The sequence below is a fragment of the Gossypium hirsutum genome, chromosome D01, assembly GCF_007990345.1.
Source record: "Gossypium hirsutum isolate 1008001.06 chromosome D01, Gossypium_hirsutum_v2.1, whole genome shotgun sequence".
Lineage (NCBI taxonomy): Eukaryota > Viridiplantae > Streptophyta > Magnoliopsida > Malvales > Malvaceae > Gossypium > Gossypium hirsutum.
In genome coordinates, this window is record NC_053437.1 from 3,897,433 (window position 1) to 3,918,511 (window position 21,079).

The 21,079-nt window shown below is 32.2% G+C and overlaps 2 pseudogenes; both read right to left on the reverse strand.

Moving 5' to 3' along the window:
- Window positions 1-13,700: 13,700 nt before the first annotated feature.
- LOC121213764 (potassium channel SKOR-like) lies at window positions 13,701-15,188 on the reverse strand (annotated as a pseudogene).
- Window positions 15,189-19,246: 4,058 nt separating this feature from the next.
- On the reverse strand, window positions 19,247-20,764 carry LOC121214093 (rust resistance kinase Lr10-like; annotated as a pseudogene).
- Between the last annotated feature and the right edge of the window lie 315 nt (window positions 20,765-21,079).

The window sequence follows — 21,079 nt, forward strand, 5'->3', positions numbered from 1 at the left end:
AAAAATATTTATCCAAACCTGAACTAAATCGAGTTAGGCCGGGTGGGCGATCCGGTCAACACAGGAAAGGAAAAAAAGGAAAGACGAATCCTAAACAGGCAGTGTGCAGCCCACTAAATTTATTTTAATTCTACATGCATTCCATATTATTATTTAGGAATAATATAATTTTTTACCCCTAATCTTAATAGTTAGGTGCACTTTAGTACATATATCCTTTTTGCTCTACTTTGACACTTGAACTTCACAACTAAGTATATTTTGGTTCCTAAACTTAAAAAATATGAAAGTTTTATGATGCAACTCTCGGAGATTGTGTTACATCATCACTTAAAAATTAAAAATATATATTTTTAGAGAATGGCGTGGTACAATCTCTAAGTGTCACATTTATTATTTTAATAATCAAATTGATAATTGAACCAGTCAGACCACTACTACTCGATTCAACTAGTTTGATCAGTTCGACTGTCGGACCAATAATAATTAAATAAATCATTAAACATTCATAAAGTTCAAAAAAATAGAAAACAAGATTTATTAAACAGATTAAACATCGTCAACAGCTGGGGTTTTTCTTAGTTTTTTTTACCAATTTCAAGTTTTTTTATTTAATTGATTCAACCTCTTTGTTCAAACCATTATACTGATCGACTCTCAATCCCATCAGTCTAACCATCCAATCCACTCCTATACTAGTAACACTGATCACATTATCAAATCTTAATAGAATTCAAGTTTAAGAGACCATAATAGACTTGGTTGCCAAGTCTAGATGCCACAGTGGACCAAAAGATTTACAAGTACCAAAGTAAACCTAATTGTCAAGTTCAGGGCCAAAATTTATATTATCCTTTATTTTTATTAGTTTCACTACAAAAATTATAAGAGTTTTACAAATTGCACAAAAAGAAAACCTGAAAAACAGAATAGGTGCTTGAGGTAGAGTTTATATATAATTGGTAAAAATACCAAGGAAGCTCCTGTACCTAGTGGTAAATTGTATTTCGGTTCATCTACTGAAAAATGGAAAATTTAGTTTTTATACATTTTGAAATGTGAAAATTCTATTAAATGATGACTTGGACAAGTGGAAAATTATTATTTACTAGTAAACTATAAAAATGGTCACCCAACTATTAATTTTTTCGATTTAGTCGCTAAACTTTTCAAAATTAAATATTTTAATTACCTTGAGCTTATGTGGTTTTTTTTATTAGTCTAGTAACAAAATTATCCCACTAATATTTACATATTTTATCAATTTGGTCTTAAACATAAAAAAAATAATAAATTTGGCCCTCCATATTTACAAAATTGACCAATTTAATCCTAACTATAAGATTTTCTTAAATATTTCTTAAAAAAAAATATTTTTAGCCATTTATAACACATCCCATGTGAGATATTAAAATAAGAAAAAAAATTATCCTCTTTTAAATCACTTGTAAAAAAATTCGAAAAATTCAGGATAAAACACCAAAAAATTTAAGATCCAAAAGAAAATAAATGCATTAAAAACGTTATTTGTACAGGTAGTACTATAGCCATTTAGTCTAAATAGGTTCAAAATCAATTGGTTTGGTCCAATGTGAAGTATAAATTATAGTAAAAGAAATTGTTACAAGTGACATGAAAGAGGATACTATTTTTCTTATTTTAATATCTGACATGGATTATCCCGGTGAATTATAAAAGACTAATAATGATTTTTTAAAATATATACATTTAATTTTTAAATATATATAATAAATTTTCTAACTGCAAATATATATATAAAAAGTCAACAACATTAAAAATACCAAATTAAGGGAAAACTTTGCAATTTTATGAAGGTTGAGGTGTAGCATGCTATGTTCCTAGCATTTAAAACAAGTACTTGAACTTCATACCATGGTACGTTCCTTATGATATTGCAAACACCGTCTTAATTATATTTATGGCATTTGTGGTATAATATGATACCAGGGAAGAAAGTTAGGTAAGAAATTAAAATTTTATATAAAAATTAAATAATACTTTAATTGAAATGGTAATATTAAAATTTTGATATGTATATGTTTCCGGTTCAAATTTTATCATAGTATTATTTTATTAAAAAGATATGAAAAAATAAGAACACTCTCATATTTAATATTTCTTACTTTGTATATGAAATGATATTTTAGTAATATCTCAATTGATTTCATGACTAATTGACTCATGATACGAACTCAACTAAAAATTTAATTTAAGTATAGATTTAACAAGTACTTAATAGTAATATCCCTAACTATGTAACTTGAAACCCAATAAATCAAACCTAGACCTGCCCATGGGTCGGGGCCACTAAGCCTAGTCGAAGCCCTACCTGAAAAATGGGTTTGGGAAAAAATAATGCATGTTTAGAAAACAAGTCGAGCCTTAAGTAAGACTTTTTTGTTTAGGCTCAGCCCAAATTTGTAAAAAAAATTGTTGTTTTCTCACTGTTTTACTGTCATTTCACTATTATGTTGCTACTATTTTATTATTATTGTTTGGATATTGTATAATTCTTATTTTATTGTTAATTTTGCTACTATTTTAGAGGTATTTTCTTGTCAAGTTGCACATATTTTAGTGTTTTTTAAGTACAAATATTTTTAATTTATTTTCAATTTGTTGAAAAACATTTGTTTTAATATTTTTAGTGTTCTTGATTAATTATATATTTTTAAATGATATAAAAAAAATTTAATACGGGTGAGCCGGTCTTGACTTGGGTTTTATCATTTTTATTTAGGTTAGCTTGAACAAGATTTTAGGCTCATTTTTTAGGTCAAGCTGAACCCGAACCTATCAAATAGGTCTAAAATTTTGTCAAAACCCAACTTGACTCATGGACAGATCTAATCAAACATACGTAATTTCCATTTCTTTAAAAAAATCTTTCATTAAAAATTTTAATTTTACTAAATTCAATTTTAAAAAAAAAACAAGTTTAATTTAATCTCATTCATCATTTCCTTTATAGAATAATACTTAATATACTATTAGAATATGAGTCTCAGACACTATAAATGAATAGTAATAATAAAATAGATTATTATTGGGTAAAAATAATAATGAAAAATTTATAAATAAATATTAAAAATCTTGTTAATATTAAATAAGAAAAATAATATAACAATTATACTACATTTGATTGGAGTATTATTTTCTTTCACATGTTTTAGTCATCTGTTAGATATAAATTAATCACAATTGGTAATTTTTAAGGGTAATTATACCAACAGTCATTCAAATTTGATACAGGTGACAAAACAGTAACTTAGGTTTTAATTCAGTCACTCAACTTTCAAAAAATGACAAAACTGTCCTTTTAACCATTTTTTATTATAGACATAACAGAAAAGTGACATGGCAGTTGACAGCTTCCTTGTTGTCATTAACCAACCAGTTGGACACTAAGCAACAATTTAAACAACCCCTTTTAGCATCACTTTAGGGTTTAGGCAATAGAAGAAGAAGAAGAAGAAGAGGAAGAAAAAATAGAAAGTTGCACCAATTGGGGACCTAAGTAATACCAGAAATCCATTAGAATTTCTGGATTTGGCATCATGATGACTGAAGCTCCTCAAAGTTGCAAAGTTCCTTTGCCTTCCTTGACTAGGAAAGTCCCTTTCCAGTAGCCGCTTTATTTCAAGCTTGGATTTTGCTTCGCCTATATCAATAGATGCAAACTTGAGCAGAGTGGAGATAAAAATTTGGGTTTGTGGGCATTGTATTAAGACCTTGGTTGACTCCAACTCAGTTTAAATAGGAAAGACACCACGGTAGGGATCGAGAATTCGACAGCTTAAGGTTGTAGTCAATGCAACAAGCATTTGAATGCTTATTAAGGGTCTAAGTAACCTCTTCATGAGAACAGTCACATTGGAGGGACGATAAATAAAGTTTGCTAAGTATGGCCAAAATAAGAAAAAAAAAAGTACAGATCTTGGATAAATTTGTATCAGATTTAGACCTATCTTCAGGTTTAGTAGACCTATCTTCAGATTTAGACCTATCTTCAGGATTAGGACCTTGGTTGACTCCAACTCAGTTGAAATAGTAAAGACATCGTGGTGGGGATCGACAATCCGACAGCTTAAGGTTACAGTCAATGCAACAAGCATTAAGAAGGAAAAAAGTACAGATCTTGAATAAATTTGTATCAGATTTAGACCTATCTTCAGGTTTAGTAGATTTTGACATCCCAAATAGAGAAAGGGGTTTAATCACAAAAAAGATGTTATCTCAGTATTGGATTTTACAGGAAATGAAGAAAAAATATCAGATCTTCCTCATGAAATGAGAAATAATTTCTTATTTTTGAATAAAACCTAGAAAGATGAAAAGATGAAATCTTGAAGTGAGAAATCTCGCAACAAAGTGAAATGAAAATTGCAGATGAAAAATACCAATCAATTTCTAACCCTTAACCCTGTTAATCGATTTTTAATTTGATTTTTTAATCCTTAACCAACCTTGAACCCTGAAATTGATTTCTAACCCAACACTCTGGTTTGTTAACTATTGTTTCTAATCCACAATAGCAACAACTAAAGGAAGAAGAAAAAGTATATCGGGGAAAAAAACGTTAACAGTTTTACAGTCTCTTCTTCTTCTTCTTCTTCTTCTTCTTCTTCTTCTTCTTCTTCTGTTATTAGGGTTTTTTTCTATTTCTTCTTAAATTGGGAAGGTTTCCACGTGGACATATCCAACGTGGGTAGTTCGTTGGCCATGTTAGCTAGTTAACTGGTCACATCACTTGTCTCCTTAGGTCTGTAACGAAAAATATTAGTAGGTGACTGATTTGTCACTTTTTGGTAACGTTAGTGACCAGTTTGTCAATTTTTAAAGTTGAGTGACTGAATTTAAACCTAAGTGACTGTTTTGTCAACTGCATCGAAGTTGGATGATTGTTCGTGTAATTTACCCAATTTTTAACCACTCTATGACTTGTTTATGATAAAAAAGAGCAAAATTTTTTGCTTATTTTGAAGGGATCTTATTTTTAAAGTTTTTACTCTCTTTTTTAATTCCTATATAATTTGTACTAATTATTTTAAAACATGTGTTAAATAATTTTTTTGTGAAAATAGAATGTTGGTAATGACAATAAATCACAAAGAAAAGAGAAATAAAAATAAAGAACACATAGATTTTTACGTAGAAACCCTTTCGGGAAAAAACCACGAGCAGAGGAGAAGAAAGTTTATTATGTCGAATTTGAATGATTTACAAGAGGAGTTTCGACTACATCTATTTATAGGTTGAAAAAAAACTAATTCTAATCAAAGTCAAATATATTATGCTAATAAATGCTAAATATATTATGCTAATAAATGCTAAATATATTATACTCATAAATACTAAATTTTCTAAAAAGAAGATATATTTTGTTTAACTCGACTTGCAAGCAATCTCTTAGAATTTGGGTCACACAACTCTAGTAATCTCCACCTTGACACGAATTCTCAATGAACAATTTCTTCATCGAGAACTCTCAACAAACAAGTTTTTCACCTCTTCTATAAAACCCCTTAAAGGTTTAACTTCAACAAAGAACACTAATCAAGTCTAAGCAATGCTCAAACTTGGTTATAGGAAGTGACTTAGTCATCATATCTACAGGATTTTCATGAGTACTAATTTTGCTCACAACAATATCATCACGAGCAATAATATCACGAACAAAATGATACCGAACATCCATGTGTTTTGTTTTCTCATGGAGCATTTGATCTTTTGTAAGGAAGATGGCACTCTGACTGTCACAAAATACTATATTGATTTGAAGGTCTTCATTGAGATCACTAAAGAGTCTCTTCAGTGGTTGACAAAGTAACTGTAGTTTGCAAAGTGTCTTTCCAATTGATTGCACAACCTCCAATTATAAAGACATAACCTATGAGAGATATTCTTCTATCAAGGTCTCCAGCAAAATCAGCATCAACATACCCAATGACTCCATCTCTAGTTCTTCCAAACTGTTAGGAAACATCAGCAATACCTCGTAAGTATCTTAAAATCTACTAAACTGTTTTCCAATATTTTTTACCGAGATTCACCATGTATCTGCTAACTGCACTAACTGCATATGATAAATATGGACATGAACAAACCATAACATACATGAGAGATCCTACTGTACTAGAGTATGGAACATGTGACATGTACTCAATCTCATCATCTGATTGTGAAGACAAAGCTGATGAAAGTCTGAAATGGGCTGCTAAAAGAGTACTAGCAGGCTTAGCATTCTGCATATTGAATCTGCTAAGAACTTTCTCAATCTACCCCTTTTGACTTAGGTACAATTTACTTGCTTTTCTATCTCTGAGAATCTCCATACCAAGTATCTTCTTTGTTGGTCCCAAATTTTTCATCTTAAATTCTTCACTTAGTTAGGCTTTGACCTTTCTTATCTCTCCTTTATCTTTTGTTGCTATCAACATGTCTTCAACATAAATGAGTAGATACACAAAAGAACCATCACTGTTTTTCTTAAAGTAAACACAACTGTCAAAGCTACTTTTTTTAAAATCATGAGAAGTTATAAAGGAACCAAACCTTTTGTAACACTGTTTTGCTAACTGTTTCAAACTGTAAAGGGATTTTTTTAGCAAGCAAACATAGTCCTCTTTTTCTGAGACTGTAAAACCCTCTGGTTGTTACATGTAAATATCCTCCTCAAGTTCTCCACGCAAAAATACAGTTTTTACATCTAACTGTTCAAGCTCTAAATCATGTATAGCCACAATGCCAAGCAAAGCTCGAATCGAACTATGTTTCACAATTGGGGAGAACACATCTGTGAAGTCCACTCCTAAAATTTGACTGTAACCCTTTGCAACAAGTTTTGTTTTGTATCTAGGTTCTTCAACTCCTGGAGTCCCTTCTTTCTCTTTAAACACCCATTTACAATGAACAACTTTTTTACCGTTAGGAAGTTTCACAAGATCGTATGTTTTGTTTTTGTAGAGTGATTTCATCTCCTCTTGCATAGCAAACATCCACTTTTTTTAGTCTTCATAGCTAAACGCATCAGAATAATTAGATGGCTCTTGATTTGCATCTATATCTTCAGCCACATTTAAAGCATAAGCAACTAGATCAGTCTTAGCATACTTCTTTAGAGGTTTAATTTCTCTTCTAGTTCTGTTTTTAGCGATAGAGTATTATGGTGAAGAAGCAGCTCTATTTTAAATTTTTTTGTACTGGCTTGAGGAGTAGACTCTGTTGTAGATTCTAGATTAATCTAATGCTGTACCTGCTTTTGATTTTCTTTATTTGAAGAGTCTTTAAGAGATAAGTTAGGTCACATGTAACAACCCGGTTTGACTCTAATCGGAATAGTGGTTTTGGGACCACAAATCCGAGTCCTAAAAATATTTCAATATTATTTTGTGTGCATTTGATTGTGTGAAATTTTCGTGTTTTAATTTTGTTGTTTGAGTGTCCGATTAAATAAAAGGATTAAATCGCGAAAAATAAAAATTTAGGGGTTAATTATAAAAGCACCTAATTGTTGTTGTCTTTTTAAATGGAAGGATTTATGATGCAATAAGACCATAAAGTAGTGAGTGGGTGATAATGGTCAAAAATGACCTTATATTATAAGGTTTATATAATTTGTATTAAAGGTTAATATAGTAAACTAATAATTAAATAAACATATGATATAATAAATCAATTGAAGCCATTATTTTCATTCTTCCTTTGCCGAAAGTTAGAAAAACAAATAGGGTTTAAAAGCTTTGAGGTATCCGATCATTAACAAGCTTAATTCAAGGTATGTTTTACTTCGATTTTTGATAATTTTTACGTTTTTGAGATCGTTGCTTCGTGTTCTTCAAAACCCATATCTTAATTTTGTGAATTGTGGATAATTTTGAAATGTGCCATTGATGAATGCTTGAGTTTTATGATGTTAGTAGGTGAAATATGAAATATATTTGTTAGATTAATATATTTGTATTGGAATTTTTAGTGAAATTGAGTAAATAGGGCTAAATTGTGAAATTAAATTTTTGGGGAACTAAAGTGTGAAATAAATGCAATGTGTGGACTTGTATGAGAACCATGAATATTCGGCCCTTGTGTGGTATGGGCAAATTTTGTATAAATTGTGTTTTATGCAATAGGGACTAAATTGCAAAAAGTGTAAATATTAGGGGCAAAATAGTAATTTGCCAAATTATGTGTTTTTGGATTAAATTGAATGTGTTAATAAATAAATTATCTTATTTTGAATATATTTAGATCGAGAACCAAAGAAATCGGAGTTAGATCGGCGAAAAGCCAAATTAGTCGAATAATCGTCCGACTTCGATTTTCCATCGTCCGAGGTAAGTCTATTAGCTATTTAATGTTATTAAATCAATATATATATGTATGAATATCTATTATGTTGTTGTTGAGCTATAATTAAAAGTAATTTAATTGAATAAATTCAAATTATAAATGGTATAAATATGTATATACTATGTTCAAATATATAGGTATATGCTTATATAAATTTTTGAACTAAGTTAAAGTATGAATGGTATAAAGTTATATATATATAAATTCAAATAATTATATATGTATCTATATGTATACATATACTTGAATTTGGTTGGTTGTATGAGAGTTATATATATGTGCACTTAAGATTCAAATATATGTAAGTAAAAACATGTATAAATTCTTGCTTAAATTAAAGATATGTATAATACATATGTATACATAAGTTTCGAACATATAGATGTATGTAAAAACATTTGGGTTTGATTAAAAGTATGTATGTTGTAATTGTACAGATAATTTCGAATAAGTAAGCATATGGAGTTGGAACATCTATATATATATATGAATAAGTCTTGATTATATTTTAAGGTATAAATGTTAAAAACGTACTTGGGAGTTCGAATATATCTAAATGTATATTTGTGTACAGATTCTTGAATTAAATCGAATGTATGATTCACAAACTCTTTTGTGATTGAATATGGACTACAATGAATGTGTGTTTGCTGTTAATAAGTATTTGAGGAAATTATTCTGTATATGGGAAAAATTGAGATTTTCAAGCATAGCGCTTAGCAGGCTTATTGCCGGTGAAACACTTCAGACTATATGTCTAGCAGGCTTAATGCCGGTGAAATATTTCAGACTATATGTCTAGCGGGCTAAGTGCCGGTGTACTGAATCAGGCTTAAAGCCTAGCAGGCTAAATGCCGGTGAATCTGTTTTAAGTATGTGATTAGGTGTACAATTATATGATTTTGGATATATTTAATTGATAAGTATATTTATATATATACATTTGGCTAAGTGCGTTTGATGATTATATATATATATCCGGCTTATACAATTGAGAAATATATATATGCTCTGGGATTATGCATTTGATAAATATATACTTTTAAATATTCGGTACACATATTTGATTAGTAACTATATATGCATTCGAGATATATATATATACCTTGGTTTATAAGTATTTGATGAAAATGAATGCATTCGTTCATATGTATTAGATTTGTATTGGTTTAAAGTTTAAAATGAGTATTCATACACATTCGGTTATGATATGTGTATAATATATATATGCTCGGTTGTATACATTCGTTGTAATGTTGTTTGGTATAAAAATATATATTCAATTGATCGCTTTCGACAGGTATGCATATCTGTCTATAAATGAAATGGTCTGAGTACAATAATATATAAATATTAGTTATTCGTGTTAATTGAAATCTCAGTGAAATAGATTAAAAAGTAACTTTATTTATATATTTATATACATTTAGTTATGCTGTAGACTTACTAAGCTATAAAAGCTTACTTTGTTTGTTTTCGTCCATTTGCTTTTATAGATTTTGGAGACGCGTTACGAGCTCGGGGATCATCAGCATAGTCCATCACACTATCGACTTCTTTTGGTATTTTGTTAAATATTTGAACTCAATCTTATGGCATGTATAGGTTTGAGTATGATGTTAATTACATTTTGATTGTAAATTATAATAGCTATGCGAAAGTAATTAAATTTTTACGTTGTGATCAGTTTGGTTTTAACATTGTTGAATTTGTTGGTAATGCCTCGTAACCCTAATTCGGCGACGGATACGGGTTAGGGGTGTTACATCACATAACAGTTTCATAAAAAACAACATCTCTACTAATCACAACATTTCTATTTTTAGGACACCATAACTTATACCCTTTTACACCAGCTTTATAACCAAGAAAAACATATTTAATGGATCTCAATTCCAATTTTCCATTATCAACATGAGCATACGCAGGACACCCAAAGATCTTTAAATCAGAATAGTCAGCAGGATTACCAAACCATACCTCTTGTGGAGTCTTTTTCTCAATGGCAACGGATGGAGATCGGTTGATCAAAAAACATGCAGTAGAGGCTACTTCGGCCCAAAATGACTTTGGTAAGTTGGCATTTGACAACATACATCAAACCTTCTCCATGATCATTTTGTTCATTCGTTCTGCAACGCTATTTTGCTGTGGAGTATAACGAACTGTCAGGTGTCTCACAATCCTTTCTAACTTGCACAATTTATTAAACTCATCAGAGTAGAACTCTAAGCCACTGTTTGTGTGGAGGTATTTTATTTGTTTTCCAGTCTATTTTTCAACCATAGTTTTCCAAGACTTAAATGCAAAAAAGACATCGCTTTTCTGCTTTAAGAAGAACTCCCAAACTTTTCTGGAAAAACCATAAATAAAAGTTAGCATATAATTAGCTCCATCTCTCGAAGGCACTCTGGATGGCCCTCACAGATCAAAATGAATATACTCTAATGTTTCTTTCGTGTTATGGATTCCTCTAGTGAATTGAATTCTCTTTTGCTTCCCAAAAACGTAATTCTCACAGAACTTCAGTTTGTAAAATCCTTGCCCAAGAAGAAGTCCTCTTTTTCCCAATTATGCCATGTCATTCTCACTCATATGCCCTAGGTATATATGCCAAAGTTTAGTAATATCATCATCTGACAAGGAAGAGGATGCGACAGCTGTATCACCAGTAACAATAAAACTTTGCAAAACATATAACTTTGCAGTTTTTCTCTGCCATTTCATTACAACGAGAGAACCTTTGGAAATCTTTAAAAACTCCACTTTCAGTTGTGTATTTGTACCCTTTTGAATCAAATGCACTCAACGAAATTAACTTTCTCTTCAATTTTGGAACATGTCGTACGTCACTAAGTGTCTGACAAGTCCATCAAACATCTTAACTTTAATTGCTCCAAGACCTGCAATTCTACATGAAGCATTATTTCCCATCAAAACAACACCTTCAAACAATGTTTCGTAAGTTGTAAACCAATCCTGATTGGGACTCATGTAGAAGGTGTAGCCCGAATCAATGACTCACTCCTCGCTCACTTTAGAATTGTAGATAGAAACGACTAAAAGTTCACCATCGCTGTAGTCTTCTACAACATCAATTTTACCAAAATTTTCTGGTTGTTTTCCATTTTGATTCGCAACCTCCCTTTTGATATTGTTTTGTAGCTTATAGCACTCAGATTTAATGTGCCCTTTCTTCTTGCAGAAGTTACAAGATTTACCTCTGTTTGAAGACTTTGATCTACCTTTAGATTTACCGTGAGGATTCCATTCTTGTGTCGTTCCATGATCATTATCAACATTCCGATCTTATCTTCTATGAACAATGTAACCCTCTCACTGAGAGTTAGTTTTAACTACAAGATGCTTCATCTTATCATATAAGGTTAAAGAATCATAAACCTCATCAATTGTGAGAGACTCAAGGCTATATAAAATGGCATCTCTAAAGGTTAAATAAAACGGGGACAACAAACAAAGTAGAATCAACTCTAGATCTTCCTTATCATACTGAACCTCCATGGCTTCCAAGTTTGAGAGAATTTCTTTAAACATTGTTAAGTGTTCATGCACAGACGCACCTTCCTCCAAACGATGAGCATAAAAACGCTGCTTCATATGCAGCTTGCTAGTTAGAGTTTTTGACATAAATATTTGTTCCGACCTCTTTCATAATCTAGCGGTGGTATTCTCCTTTATCACATCCTGTAAAATTTCATTAGACAAGTGCAGATGTAACTGTGTTAACACGTTTCGATCCTTGCGGTTCTTCTCTTCCACCGTCAATGTTGAAGGCATCTTATCTATCCCTAGCAGGGTTTCCTTTAAGTCTATCTGTGCAAGAACTACCTGCATCTTTATCTACCACAACGCGAATCTGGTTTTGCGATCCAACAGCGAAATTTCATACTTCAAATACGCCATTACCGTGATTGAGATGAACAAATCGAAAGCTCTGATACCAATTTGTGAAAATAGAATGTCGGTAATGATAATATATCACAAAGAAAAGAGAAATAAAAATAAAGAACACACAGATTTTTACGTGGAAACCCTTTCGAAAAAAACCACGGGCAGGTGAGAAGAAAATTCACTATGTAGAATTCGAATGATTTACAAGAGGAGTTTCGACTATATCTATTTATAGGTTGAAAAAACCCTAATTCTAATCAAAGTCAAATATATTATGCTAATAAATGGTAAATATATTATACTCATAAATATTAAATCTTCTAGAAAGAAGATATATTTTGTTTAACTTGACTTGCAAGCAATCTCTTAGAATTTGGGTCACAAAAAAAACATTTTTAACCATACTGAAAACCATTTTTTAATTAAATATAAGTACTTAATATTTAATTAAATTAAAAAGAAAAGAGATCAATTCTAAAATTATGTATGGACTTTGATTTAATTTGCAATTGTATATATAAATTTTAATTTGGTGTAATTATACACGTGTAACTCTAATTGTGGTTCAAATATATACTTGAAACTTTAATTTTAATTTAACCATAAACATTTAAAGAAATAAAAACATCAATTTATTTTTATATTGAATAAATATAATTATTTAAGTGTGCAATATATAAATATAAAATGATGTTATATCAATAATTGTGTTAATAATTTATAAGAATTGGATCATATCAAAATTTCATATATAAAATTATTAAAATTTATATATAGAATTGTACATTAAACCCAGAGTGCATGTATACATAATTAATAGATTGTACATAGGAAGTAAGTTTTGCTTAGTGTAATATAAGAGTCATTCAAGATTACGCATTCATTTCAGACAAAGCACACCATTTGAAATTCAAGTTTTGATTCAGATTCTTTCTTTTCTTTTTTTAATAAAATCTCTATGAAAGTTTTTATTTCTTTAATTCCTTAACGGTAGTGATTTTAGGTTATGGAGAAAAGGAGTGAAAAGTTGTGATTTTTGTGGAAGTGGGTATTTTTCTGTTTTAATAGTTTTAGAAATGGGTTTGATGGAGATTTCAATAATGCTTCATGTTGGATTAGTTTTGTTGCTGCTTTGGATGCTTTCTCAATTCAATCTTTGCCATCCACTTGCTTATTTCCTGTCTCTCGTCTACCTCTATTTGGCAATTCATTCGTCTTCTACTGAGAATAAAAATTGAATCTTTTTTTCTTTATTTTTGAACTTGGATTGAACTTTTTTGTATTGTTTTTGTTACAAAAATTCCTTTTATTTCTTTGTTCATCAAAGGTTCATGAAATGTATGTGACGAGATTGAGGAAGAAATTGGAGTTGGAGGAAATGCACAAAGAAACTAGACATGTCAACAACAAAACAATAATGCCAACTGTAATGGGCCAATTTTGGCCTAGACCTAATAAACCAAATTAAAATAAAAAAATAGAAATCCAATTTTAAATGTCCATTTACATTGGGCCAGCAAGGCCCAAATCATAACCCAAACCAACATTAGCCCAATACCCAATTACAAACCCAAGCCCAAAACAAAACTAAAAATTAAAAACCCCTAGGCTGCAAGCCTTAGCCGCCGCCTCCAACTGCCTTCAGCCAAACCGACTGCCGCCACTCCCCACGCGCAGCAGTCACGCACAACCTCCCCCACGTACACCTCGCCTCCAGCTAACCTGCGCAACAAACGGCAAAACAGACAAAAAATTGCGAAAATTACAAACAGAAAAGTAGCGAGGCAACAACAATCGCAAATAACAGAATGTAAATAGCTTTTTGATTTTATTTTATTCGGCTATATAAAGCCTAATAAGAACTGAAATCGAGCAGAGAATTTGGAGGAAGAAAGAGAGGAGAAAACAGATAACAAAATTCTTCTGTAATTCGATAATCTCCTTCCCATGCAGCACTTGCATATTTCAAGCAAAAGAAAACATAACAAACAGTAACTAATACTCACCAAAACGCACCGTCCAATTAACAACTAAAACTCACCGTTTAACTAATACCCAAAACTCCCCGTTTTCAGTAACTAAATCAATTTTAGCTAATTCTTTTTCCTGCTATTATTCTATCCCGTAACAATACTCCCTCCCACAAACACATCCTTGACCTCAAGGATGAAGATGAGGAAATTTGGACTGAATAGCAGATAAAGGCTCCCATGTTGCATCTTCCAGTAACTTGATCAAATTCTTGTTGCCACACATCTGGGCTTCATCAAGTGGAGTGTTTCCCCATCTGTCTTTGGAAAAAAAACACTAGCCCCAGCCTCTACCAAAAGCTTTACCATGATATATAAGCCCTCAGAGGCAGCTACATGAAGGGGGGTTCAATGGTCGTAATCTCTAGAGTTAGGATCAACTCCATTAGACAAAAGCCTTCTCAAAAAGTTTGAGTCCCCATTTGCCACTGCCGTACACAGATAACTACCAGCATCATCTATGTTTAAGGAAGCTCCTTCTTTAATTCGTAAAGCAGCAAGATTGTCGTGACCATTTTTTATTGATTCTAGCAAGGGTGTATTTCTGAACTTATCTTTAAGATTGATATCTACCGAGTGTCGAATAAGGAAACTTGTAATATCTTCATATCCTTTCGATGCAGCAAGATGCGAGGGAGATTTTCCATCACAATCGGTTTTGTTAGGATCAGCTCCCGCTCGTATCAAAATTTTGAGCTGATAAAAATCTCCATTATATGCAACACCATTCACCCTCAAAGCTAGCTCAGCTTCTTGTCTTCCGATGTGAAATGAAATGTTCGATTCCAGTTACTTAACTCGGAGATTGGATTCTTTTCCCTCCAACACACCATGACAAACAAAATAGAGCTGATCCACAACATTTCTTTGTTCCATTATTACTTCTCCTGGGAGAAAAAATTCTTCATGGAGTCTAATAACAATCTGATTAATAAAATCTAAAGAGCATTCCTTGAAAAGAGATGCATTTTCAATGTATGGCAGGTATTAAGATTGGGAAATCTTAGCTCTGATAGAGATGGGAACATCCTGAAGAACGACAGCCTCAGTTCATGTGCTTTCGTACTATAAACGCAAGTGGCCTTTGATCTGATTGCGGAGATCCCTTTCAAGTTTATTTCTATTCATATACTTAATAACATCTGCCATTTTATCTCTGAACTTCTCTTTCTTGGATCCTTTTACGATTAATGCTGTCATGTTACCAATGAGATAGGCACCAAGAATCATGTCAAAGGAGACATATATCATAATGAATATCATTTCCCTCATATTGACTGCATGTATGTCTTCATATTCCATGTCAAATGCCAGAGCAGCATTTCCCGCAACTGTATGGCCATGGTCCCCAGAAAGTCCAGATGCAATAAAAATACCCTGCTATTGTGCCCTTTGAAGCTCTTGCTCTAGTTCTGTAAGCCTGAGTCGACTACTCTCAAGCTGCTGGACATAGGTTTTTTTCCTCAATCTACTATTCCTTGCAGCTTCTCGATTCTGAGCAAGCCTGCGAAGTGTCTTTTGATCATTACTTTTTGACTTGGATTGATCCACTGTTTTCACCATTACAGCTCCATGTTGAACTCCATGAAGCTGGTTTTTATGGTTAGTGTCAACATCAGTCGAAGTGTCAGTCTGTTGGCTATTATCGGCAAGGCCAGAGTCAGCCCAGTTCTTAATTTGGCCATTTCCCAACAAGGCACCCAATGTTGCGCCCTTCTGGTACATGAATTGCCCTGTATCTAAACACCCCATTCCACATGAAACTGTCGCTGTTGCACCAATGCTCGTGTTCAAGGCACCATAGTGCAAGGTATTAGCAACAACACCAACATTGTTGGATTCTAAACTAGAAATGGAGCCTTCTTGTTTCAAGTTGACCAGCTCCCTTATCGAATCCCAAAACGGCCTACATCCAAAACGATCTTGAAGGCTCTTTATATACGTCGGCCAAGACGGCATTTGCAAGCCTCCATTCCTCTGAGAATAGAAATGATGCCATTCTAACGCTTTGCCTTCTAAGTTCAACATCACCATGCGGACCTTACTCACTTCAGGTATGCCTTCCGCTTCAAAATACTATTCCAATTTGGTCCACCATACTCGAAAATCATTTCCATCGAACTTAGGACACTCTAATCGACTGGTTTTAGTAAAAACTCCTACTTCATAAGAAGGATCTCGTACATGCACACTACCTCCATCCGTGACAAAGGGTTCCGTCTGTCCTTGCGGTAAGTTAATGGTTTTAGGTAAGAACCCAGGAGGAGCTCCCAAAACCCTCTTTCCTTTAACAACTGCAGCATTTACCGATGAACCAGTTGGTGGTGGCCCGAAATACTGAACCAACAACGACTGTAAGTCACCTCGAAACTTCGTTTGAACTCCTGTAGTCGAGATTCCATCTTGGCCTCCAGATGCGCGATTTCCTCTTGGATTTTGAGATTTCCTGCTACATATTGCCCACCTCTTTCTGCAACCTCGTAGAAACACCATCGCCGGCCATCAAAGGGATCGTGAAAGCTCTGATACCTTTGATAAGAACTAAAATCGAGCAGAGAGTTTGAAGGAAGAAAAGAGAGAAAAGGAAGAAAGAGAGGAGAAAACAGATAACAAAATTCTTCTGTAATTCGATAACCTCCTTCCCATGCAGCACTTGCATATTTCAAGCAAAAGAAAACATAACAAACAGTAACTAATACTCACCAAAACGCACCGTCTAATTAACAACTAAAACTCACCGTTTAACTAATACCCAAAACTCCCCGTTTTCAGTAACTAAATCAATTTTAGCTAATTCTTTTTCCTGCTCTTATTCTATCCTGTAACAAAGCCATTACAGAGATTGTAAATGAGGGGACGGGAAATAAAAAAGAGTTCAGTCATTCAAACAAAAAATAACCAAACAGATCGAAGAAAAAAAAACAAACGTGCAAAGGTCCTCTTTATTTTCTTTTTTTTCCTCTCCTTATTTTTCCGTTTTTGAAACTGTTTATACATACAAATATTTCTTTTTTAAAATTGTTTATACATGCAAAGGTATTTCAAAAGTGCATGAAAAGAAAAAACTTACCCCTTCTCTTTGATTTCACAAAAAAAGCCGACTTTGACATTCAGGCCACCATAAATGGCGGCACCGACGCCGGCAATCGGTGGCCAACACGGCGGCGACTAGCCGGGCCGACGACCGGAGAAGGGGATGGTTTAAAGAATGGGAGAGAGCTTCTCGAGTTTTTTTTGAAACAAGAGACTAAATGATTATTTTTGGAAAAATTCTGAGTTAAATAGGCATTCAAAACCACGCCGTTTTGACTTGACCCGCGCGCGACCCGACCCGTTCCAGGGGGAATCCGCGTGTTTTTGCCTTTTGGGATATTTTGCTTCTAGTCCTTCCGCCTTGTTGAGTTGTTTTAATCTAGTCCTGATTTCACCATTTTACTTCTTTTAATTTTACCCCACGAATTTCGTTTTGTTACATGACAGTTCATTGTGAAATTGCGCGCATAAGGACCAGGGATAGTTTCCCTTTCGGACCCCATTGTTTTACCGTGTTGTATTTTTTATCCTTGTCAGCCTTTTTTATCATTTACAATTTATAGCCTTTGATTTCACTTAAACTTCAATTAAATCCCTTACTTATTTAATTTAGCTTTGTACTGTTTTATCTTATTATTATTTTATTACTTATTTCGTTATCAGCAATTCAGCATTGCGTTTTATTTTAAAATTTACATTACTCATATTAGTTTTATATATTGATTTATTTATTATTCTTTATTTTTTTAAACACTTAAATTTAATATTATTTTTTACTTTTTTATATTTATGTAGTTCTTAAATACCTAAATGAAGTATTGTTTATATCTGCTGTATTGGTTTTTATTCATCTATTTATTTATCATTCTTACTTCTAAAGTACTTACGTTTTATGTCATGTATATTCATTTTATTTATTTGCTTGTTTATTTATTATTCTTGTGCTTTTCAAATATTTAGATTTAATATTATTTTCACTCCCTTTTCATTAGGCACCCTTTGTCTTTATTTTTATTTTTACTTTCGAGTTACTTTGTCGTTAATGGCATAAATTAATTTTTTTATTATTGCTATTTCATATTATTATTACTATAGTATTTACCCATTTATTTGTTATTTATCGTTCTAATATATTTGTTCTCCTCATATAATCTTTTTAGATAAAAAGAAAAATTTAAATCGAAACAATGTTCATTGTTTTTGGAATTAGAAAGGCCGTACCCTAATTTACGGGGTTCGATTTCTTGATAAATCCACATACACGAATCTTTTCAAACATAAGTTTTTAAGAGATCTCGGGAATTAATAAAATATCGCGTTTTAACTTAGGAGACATGATTTCTTTTCCAAACACAAGATAATCGAATCAAATATCTGTAAAAAAAATAAACTTTTCGGTATTCATTTCTCATATTGGGAATTCAAGACATTGTGTCCTAACTTACGAGACATAATTTTTTTCTCGATTAACGTGAAATATGCCCTGTTCTCGAAAAAGGTTTCATTTTAACAAGGGATCGTATTTTAAAATCTTTTCCAAAATTTCAACTTTCGACACTAAGACACTAATTAATCAACTAGGTACCAATTTTCGGCGTTACGAGGGTGCTAACCCTTCCTTGTACGTAACTGACTCCCAAACCTGTCTTTCTTAATTTCGTAGACCAAAAAGCGTTTTAATATATCAAATTAAAATAACCACTATTCGAGGTGGCCTGATCACACCTCATTAATAAGGATTGGTGGTCACTCCCATACTCATTTTTTTATTTTTTTTCAAAATCTAAATCGATCCCGTTTTACAAAAATGGTGTCAACACCAACATTCTCAAACGCAACAACAAAAATGTTTTCAAAAAGGAAATAGACATCACACTTAGAGTATAGAAACACTTGGATTGTAACCATGAAAAACGAAATAAGATATCCAACATCCTCATCACATTGGGTTTCCCTCTGATTCATTAGTAGCCTCTGCAATGCAATAACACGATTAAAAGTTATTGTAGCAATAACTTTTATAAATATTAAAAAATTAACTTCCAAACACATTGATCACGTCTAAATCTAATCTAAGTCAAGGTTGGTCTAAACATGAAAATTCTAACCAACTCATCTCAATTCAATTCAACTAAACCTAAACTAAATTGACACAAAAATCTATTTATATAATTTACTTTTAACTTATATATAATTTTAGTTATGATTTAAATTTATACATTTAATATTGAACAAATAGTCAAATTAAAGAAAATTGGTAATTATGAACAATAACTTAACACATAGGTAATTAATGAAAATAATATAATATATATACGTAGGCAAAATAATATAAAGCTAAAAAGTGAGATAATGAAGTAAAATGTTTCTAACCTTATGCAATATTTGAACTCGCTATAGTAACACCATCCAATGGTGTACTTGGCTCATCATTAGAGTTCTCATCAAGAGGAAGTTGATGGAATGGTTTAGGAGGCATCTCAAGGAGTTCAACATTAGATTCAAGCATCTTCAACACTTTATTCATTGAAGGACGATCAGAAGGCAATAATTGTATACACCAAAAGGCAGTTATTATCATCTTCTTCACCATTACTTTTTCATCGTCAGAAACATCTCCTAGCTCTATGTGCTCTCCTTGATCTAATCGGTCATAAATCCAAGATGGAAAATAGATCTGACTAGTGTGGTCAACAAATGCATTCACATTCTTTCTCCTTCCTACCATTTCCATCAGTAACATTCCAAAACTATAAACATCGGCTTTGTATGAGATGCCTCCAAGATTTTTGTAAACCAATTCAGGAGCAATATATCCTATCGTTCCTCGTGCCGCAGTGAGAGAGACAATGCTATCATCTACTGAATACAATTTAGCAAGACCAAAATCGGAAACTTTTGGGTTAAAATGCTCATCAAGAAGAATATTGTGTGGCTTGATATCAAAATGTAGAATTTGCATGTCACATCCTTGATGCAAGTAATGAATTCCTTGAGCTACCCCAAGCACAATATCAAACATTTTTTTCCAGCTCAAAGTATTATTATTTTCTTCGGTAAATATGATTTTATCTAAAGATCCATTAGGCATGAAGTCATATACTAGAGCTTGCTTTGATCCCTCCACACAAAATCCAATAAGTTTGCCACATTAGCATGATGAATTCTTCCAATAGAAGCAACTTCATTTATGAAATCTTGACCATTACCCTTTGATTTGCCCAACAATTTTATTGCCACGTGATGTCCACTACGAAGTTTCCTTTAAATACTGATCCATAACCCCTTCACCTAATTTATCGTTAAAATTTTTTGTCATTTTTTTAATTTCTCTATAGGAATACTTATGGAACAAATTATTTTGACTTTGAAGGAACTCTTCAATCATACCATCCATAGATAAGTGTCTTCTTCTCCATTTGCAAATAATAAGAGCAAGCAAACAATGATCCCAGGTAGCGACCTCAATAAAATAACTCCAACTTTAAAAAACACAATGTAAGTCGTCAGTAGTTGTGAAATTAATCAAATAATATATAACTTACATTCTGAAAAAAAGGTATATACTGTGATAGTTTGATGCTCTTTTATAATTAACTAGTACTTGAAAGAGTGTCATATTTCACTACTTTATGGAGTTAATTTAGAAATAGCAGTTAAGACTATTAAATAACATAGTTGATACCTTGTGTTTACTCTTCTATACCAAAAATGAAAAACTTTGAAGGGCCATT